The following is a 7707-nucleotide window of genomic DNA, read 5'->3' as shown; positions in this document are numbered from 1 at the left end:
GTGTTGGTGACTTCGGATATGAGGTCATTCTTTCAGCCGACCCATCGACAGGTGTCATCCGGATCCAGCATCAGGGAACGCCTAGACCGTCAGGTGTCAGACTACATTGGGTTAACGGCCGATGTGGAAGCTCTGAGGAGTGATGAACCCCTGGACTACTGGGTGGGCAGGCTTGACCTCTAGCCAGAGCTTGCCCAATTTGCAATCAAACTGTTGGCTTGCCCCTCATCCAGTGTCCTGTCCGAAAGGACGTTCAGCGCAGCAGGGGGGATCGTGACCGATAAGCGTACTCGCCTAGCTCACAACAGTGTTAACTACCTCACATTTCTAAAAATGAATGAGACATGGATCTCGGAGGAATTCAACACATGTGACCAGTAGACCATGTATATGTCTATAAACAATTTTTTTAATCGAGCACACAGACCTTCTTTCTTCATTTGGCTCACTTCCTTGTCCCAAAAAAGAACACCGTACTATATGCCCCTACCCTCCTCTTTGAAGAGGTTGAGTGGTGTCATATTTATACTGGGGCTGCTTATGAGGGGATCACACCATCCCTGTGCTGTGCTGACTTCCTCCTGGGGGTTCTTATTATGAGGGGATCACACCATCCCTGTGCTGTGCTGATTTTCACCTGGGGGTTCTTATTATGAGGGGATCACACCATCCCTGTGCTGTGCTGACTTCCTCCTGGGGCTGCTTACGGTACTGCTGTCAGTGCTGTATATCACGGTGATGGTGTGAGTGCTTAATGTCATGCTTCTGATGTCAGTGCTCTCTGTCACGGTGCTGCTGTCAGTGCTGTATATCATGGTGCTGATGTCAGTGCTGTATGTCACGCTTCTGATGTCAGTGCTGTATGTCACGGTGCTGCTGTCAGTGCTGTATATCACGGTGCTGATGTCAGTGATGTATGTCACGCTTCTGATGTCAGTGCTCTCTGTCACGGTGCTGCTGTCAGTGCTGTATATCACGGTGCTGATGTCAGTGCTGTATGTCACGCTTCTGATGTCAGTGCTCTCTGTCACGGTGCTGCTGTCAGTGCTGTATATCACGGTGCTGATGTCAGTGCTGTATGTCACGCTTCTGATGTCAGTGCTCTCTATCACGGTGTTGCTGTCAATGCTGTATGTCACGGTGCTGGTGTTAATGCTTTATGTCACGCTGCTGATGTCAGTGCCCTCTATCACGGTGCTGTTGTCAGATGCCTCTATCACGGTGCATGTGTCATTGCTGTATGTCACGCTGCTGGTGATCATCTCCTGCACCCTCTTCTTTGCCTACCCTGGTCCCTGACCTTCCCTCTCCTCCATTGCCTTCATGCGCTCCACAGTCCTGAATTGTCAGAACAATTTCCCATATAAAAAAAGAATGCTTGTAGTTATCGATCCCAAATTCACCTCATACATGTGTTATGTCATTGGCCATGTGGTTAGACTATGTTTGCCCAGCTAATAATTATCCTGTGGCTGCAAATTCGACCTAAAGGTTTGAAACGTTCGCCTCCCATTAAAGTCAATGGGGCCTGCCGCGAACGGTCGGCCTCGTTCGCGGTCCACGTTCGCGAAACGTCCCGTCGGAAGTTCGTCCATCACTAGTCCTGGATGGCTGACCTGGACATTTTATAGATAGGCAACTCCTATCCTCATATTGATTAGTGGTTCCAATAATAACTACTGCAGTAGGGAACAGACACAAAAGATACGCTCATCATCTTTCCAAATAACTGTTCTGCTTTATAATGACACAATTTAAGGTTTTTATACACATAATTACGTAGGTATCACATCAATATTACAATTGTACATTTATAGTAACAAGGGGCATTAAATAGGCAGGCTAATTCTAATCAGGACTCAAAAGAATGCAAACGTGTACTGAAAACATTATTAGTGCTGTGTGCACAGTGAGGGCAGTGTGCAATACATACAAAATAGGATACAATTATATACAGAACCTACAAATTTCCATTACAGTCTCCTCTCTTTTGATCAATATTTTGATCACTACAGACGTGCACACTTCAACTAAAGTAAGATGGCTGGATCTGTAGACCTAGAGTTGAAAAAGGCCTTTACAGAGATTCAGGCCAAAGTGATTGATTCTCAGCAAAAGGTAAAACTTGCAGACTTCCAGATAGAGCAGCTGACAAGAACAAAGAAGCATGCCCAACTTACCAGTGTAGAAATCAAGAGCTTTCCATATGCAACGCTGATGTATGAAGGTGTGGGGAGGATGTTTGTTCTTCAAACGAAAGAAAACATTGGTAGCCAGTTATTGAATAAACAAAATGTTGCTGATGAGAAGATTGCAGAGTTAGAGGAAAAGAAGACTTATCTAGAACAAGTGTAAAGAATGCTGAAGATAACATTAGAGAAATGCCGAAGGCCAGAAGAGCGCCGTAGCATCAGTTTTTATTTGGTGACTTTCTGTAGTAAAAAAATGCTTGTGCATTTTCCTCATGTAAATGGTAACTGTATCATAAAATGCTATATTTTATAGCAAAGGTCCGATAAAATATACGCTTATGTTTCCCACTTTTTTTTAGTTAGTGGAGAATATAATAGCCAAGCAGCTTTTTTCATTATAAAATGACTTTTCATTGTGAAAAAGACATATTTACAGAGAACTGGCTGTACACTCCTGTGGCCAGAATGGCCTTCTAGCTTAATTGTTTGGATGCTGACTTATCAGCATATGTAAACACAGACAATTCTACATAAAATGGAAGACGTACAAAAGAAAAATATGACTTCAACATGGCTAAACTACTTTTAAAATATATATATCCCTTACAATTAAAGTAATTGAATTAAAAAGTACCCTAAACTGTGATTGCAAGAGGGAAACAAATCAAACAGAGAGATTTCTTTCATTTAGTCATATTGCAGTGTCTGGTGTGGATCCCGGTGACTTTTCCTTCAAGTTTTGCAAAACTGTACATGAAATAGATGCTCTATTGAGTCTCCAAACATTTCCTTATATATAAGTGTTTCTTAACAATCACCTGGCTTTAGTTTTAGATTCTTTCAAACTTTTGGAGAGAACACACATAAATGAGGTGGTCAAAAACCTTAAAAGATCAGCAACATTCTCTGTGAGTTCCGAATAGAGGGCTTTAGCTTCTGAGACAAAATATAAGCAAGTGAATAACACACTCCCAAACAAAATCCCATTAGAACAGAGTCCAACATCCCCTTATGCCGCGTACACACGATCGGACTATCCGGTGGACTTAGTCCGGGGGACCAGAGTCCACCAGACAATTCACCCATGTGTGGGCTCCGGTGGACTTTTTTCTTCCCGAAAGTCCGGCAGACTTTGTAAGAAGACTTGACTCAAAATTGCCCGCCGAACTTGGCTCCGGCGGACAATCCGCTCGTCTGTGTGCTAGTTCGCCAGACTTTCCAAATGAACGGACTTGCCCACACATGGACTAAAGTCCATTCATTTTGAATGTGTCTTCAGGTATGACAGGACTAGCGAGGAAGTCAATGTTGCCCCCGCCTCTTATTCCTATATAAGTGGCCACACAACGCATCCCCAGCATTACTGCGGGAGAGAGCGTCATGTCATCATCGGAAGAAGAGAAGAAGGAAGAAGAACGTGACGGCAGCGAACGAGAAGACCAACGTTAGTAAAAGAGCTTGAAGAAGATAGCGGAGGAGCCCGGCAGAAGAACCGAAGAGTGGGAGAAGAGGCTGTAAAGCGCGGAGAAGTTGGAAGAAGGCCCCCAAAGTCAGAAGAAGACCCCTGGATGGCGACGATGATGAAGGAGAAAGCCGGGCTCCTCCGCTAGCAAAAGAGTGGCAAAAGAGCAGAAGATAGCGGAGGAGCCCAGCGAGAAGACGCCTGAAGTCGGAAGAAGACCCCCAGAGCTGCCTAATAAACTACTTTAAAAACCTGTGTTGTGTGTTTTTTATTGACACTTTTTCCCCCCAGGTGAATGGGTACTCATTCACATAGGCAGGGGGGGCCAGGATCTGGGGGCCCCCCTTATTAAAGGGGGCTCCTGGATTCCAATAAGCCCCCTGCCTGCCAACCCAGACAACCAACTGCCAGGGTTGTCGGCAAGAGGCCTTTGACCTCATTAACAAGGGGACAAGGTGCTTTGGGGTGGGGGGGCCGCAGGGCCCCCCTCCCCAAAGCACCCACCCCCCATGTTGAGGGCACGCGGCCTGGTATGGTTCAGGAGGGGGGCGCTCGCTCGCCCCCACCCCCTTTCCTGACCAGCCGGGCTGTGTGCTCGTATAAGGGTCTGGTATGGACTTTGGGGGACCCCCACGTCATTTTTCGGTGTAGGGTTTACCCTTAAAACCCATACCAGACAACGGGGCTTGCAAGGTGTCGATCTTGCCGATGGAAGCGGCGACATTGACTTCCTCACTAGTCCCGTCGTACCTGAAGTCACGTTCAAAAAGAACGGACTTTAGTCCGTGTGTGGGCTAGTCCATTCTTTTGGAGAGTCCGGTGGACTGTCCACCCGAAAAGTCAGTTCATGTGTGGTCATGTGTGGGCAAGTCTGCTTGTTTGGAAAGTCTGGCGGACATACGCTGGAAAGTCCGCCGGATTGTCCACTGGACTAAGTCCGCCGGATAGTCTGATCGTGTGTACGGGGCATTAGGGGCGTAATAGAATAAAACAATCAGGCAAACGTTTTCTAGTTTCTTACTGTACTTTGTCCGTTACATTGTAAACAGTAGGGGGTGTAAAAATAAAACCTCAAACTTCTAGTAAGGACTCTCCTATAAAAATGATTTCCTCTGTTACTCGCTGTAGATTCTGCACTCTGCTCATACAAACTACTTCTGATAACACTTTTTACTGTGGCCTTTGCAGTAGCATTTGCCACTGGATATCCCGAAAACATGTCCATACAGACAAAATGCATACTCATAAGATCCTGACTTGGGCATCTGGATATATCATTTTGTTATCTCTGGAAGGGATGTTCAGCTTTTGGTAACACCTTTGGTAACAGGTAAAACAAAAAGTGGTATGTTATAAAAACAATTGTGGTGAACCCTGGCTCTATCCCACGCTCATTTACTAAGGCAGCCATAACTGCTTGTGATTGATGATGACACGGTCCATGTGTCAAGCTGGAGGGAAAAGAGTGTCTGGCAGACATAAATGGTCACCTTTTCCAAAGTCCTGTTTCATAAGAAGTTGCCCCTGTGGACCACTTGTTCTTCTCGTTCTGGGGTCCTTAAAGTTGAATTATTAATCCCAGCTATACTGGGCCAGAATGAGGGTGGAATCTGTGAGTTGCACAGACCCAGCAAGTGTCCGGGGCTGTAAATGCAGCATCTTTAGTCACTTGGTCTGTTTCCATGTGTGAGTATTAATGTTAGTATGGCTACCTCAGCAAGAACTTGGAAGGCTGAAAACGGCCAATCAAATTAACTTAGCATGCTTGATTGGTTTACCTGCCGAAGTAAAAACAAACTTCTGGCCCTTCAAATGGAACCAAAAGCTCTCTATAGCTCAACTATCTATATAAATATCCACTCTTTTTATAGCTCAGAGGCTTTGCTAACACACGGAGCTCTGCTTCTTGAGCTGGGAAAAGGGATCCAATGACTCTAAATAAAGAGTATCCTTCTGGGTGATAAACTGCATCCTCAGTATAAAACTGGGAATAACTCTATGTAGCGCCCTGCTCAGACGCTATTATTTTTTCAAACTTAGTTGTCTGAAGCTGTAGTTTGGCTCAGACTAATTCTCTCTAAAAGTTCTGGTTTCTGTACCAGTCCAGCCGGGTTGCACTGGTTTCCACTTGAACGTAGGTGTCGCTGTCACTGCTGGAAAGTGTGGAAATGCAACAGGCTGGATGTATTGAATACCACCTCTTGCTCGGAAGTAGCTCAGTGGGAGTGGTTTCCCTGCTGTGCATTCTGGGAGAGGGTATTTAAGGTATCAACACCATTTTGGTGGATCTTCTTCTTGTCCGGGATACGCTATCCCGACCCCATGGCCCTCCTGGCCTGGGGTGTGTGTCGCATGTTCCTGCACCTTGGGGCCGGCTGGCCCGAGGCTTTACAACCGAGAGTGTAGGCTCAGAAATGTCTTGGGGCCTACTGATCCAGGGGTAGTCCTGTGCTGTCTAACCTGCGGGGAGAAGCCAAGAAAACTGGAGGATCCAGGGGAGGACTTTTCCAGTGGAGGACCAAGCACAAGGCTGGTGTCTCTGGAGGAGCCTGCAACCCAGATCAATACCCATGCAGTATCGCTGGGTCAGCTGAAAGAATATGGTACTGTATGGTAGTTCTTCTAAAACTCTCAAGATTTCTAAGTTCAATTGACAAGTCTGTGGCAGAGACTTTGTTGAGCAACTCATCGGCTGCTAGGTCAAGTGAGAGGGGCCTATCCGGTGATTGCTGGATCCAGTTTGTGGAGCTGTTAGTCCCCTGGATCTGACTAATACCTCTAGCCCGCAATTACTAGGTGCCTGAACTCCCCTTTATCCTCTAACCCTCTATTGAAACACTTTTTTTGTATTATTCCTAAATAAATCTTAAAAAAGGGACTAAGTGTCGGACTCATCATCATTTGGGCTACTTTCCAACGGGTCCCCTGAGACGCTGAGGCGAGCAGGTGAAGTAACGTTAAGCCCAAATTAAAACCAACAGCTCCTTCGGGGGTTAGTGCTACGTGTACAAAAAATGAAATATCTGGGTCTTCAGGGAGTGTGTTCTCCACTGGGCTTACAGCAGCTGATTCCTACACCATCAATTTAACACATGTGGCTTCCTTTGTCTCCAGCCTCCTCCAATAGAGGCAATAGGGTGGCTGGATTCAAATGTATGCATTTTTCATTGTTAGATTTGTACATAAACAAACAAAACAAATTCATATGTTGAACCTTTGATTAGACAAACATTTAGTTAGCTGTATATTTGCTGCACAGAATGTTGGACCATAAAAATTTTAATATTTGACCAAAATAATGTATGCAACTTTGTCTAATAGCACCTTTGCATAAAGCTACAGCTCTGATATATTTGGATGAACCCTTCATTACTGGGTCCAGCTTGCATAAATATATTACAATGGCTTGTTTTCTATCATGCTGTTTGTGTAAGAACTCCAGTTTCATGTTTCAAAAAGACAACTTTTTCCTGGCAATATTATAATAAATGATAACAATACCCTGTAGTCATGCAGAGATGTCTATAAATCCAAACTATTCTTCTGCTTAAACAACGGCCCTGCAAGGAAAAGGGGCCCATCATTTCACAATCCACACATTCTGCTTTGGATTTCAAAAATAAAAATAGATAAAAACAAAAGGACCAACGATCTGTATTGTAGTACTCAGCCACATCAAAAACTATAAAACAACTGGCTGCAGGTGGCATCTATCCTAACAGGGTGTGTGGTCTTGATGTGATGGGTCTGTTATATTTAAATTTTATTTATTATTACGTTCACATCATGGACCACACATCAAGTTATTATCAGACCTTAAGATTTAATTTTTGTAGAAAAACTTCTTATGTATCCCATCCATCTTGGCTCTGTTAAATATTATGGCAGCTGTATTCCAATTAACAACCTCATCTTAATCTTTTTTTTTTTCTCAATAAGGGCGTATTACAAATTGTTATCTTAATCTAAACTAAACCCATTCATTACAAATTTCCCCATTAACCTGGACTTCATTTCCAACCAAAGGTTGTTTAAACCAGTTTCAATATACCT

At 44.4% G+C, this 7707-nt stretch overlaps 1 pseudogene; it reads left to right on the top strand.

Moving 5' to 3' along the window:
• Positions 1-2040: 2040 nt before the first annotated feature.
• LOC143933142 (prefoldin subunit 1 pseudogene) lies at positions 2041-2355 on the top strand (annotated as a pseudogene).
• The last annotated feature ends 5352 nt before the right edge of the window (positions 2356-7707 follow it).

The sequence above is a fragment of the Lithobates pipiens genome, unplaced genomic scaffold (genome assembly GCF_037356315.1).
Source record: "Lithobates pipiens isolate NorthernLeopardFrog02 unplaced genomic scaffold, aLitPip1_a1.2 Scaffold_27, whole genome shotgun sequence".
NCBI lineage: Eukaryota > Metazoa > Chordata > Amphibia > Anura > Ranidae > Lithobates > Lithobates pipiens.
Note: the sequence above shows the minus strand (reverse complement) of the source record. Positions and strands in the feature narration are given on the sequence as shown.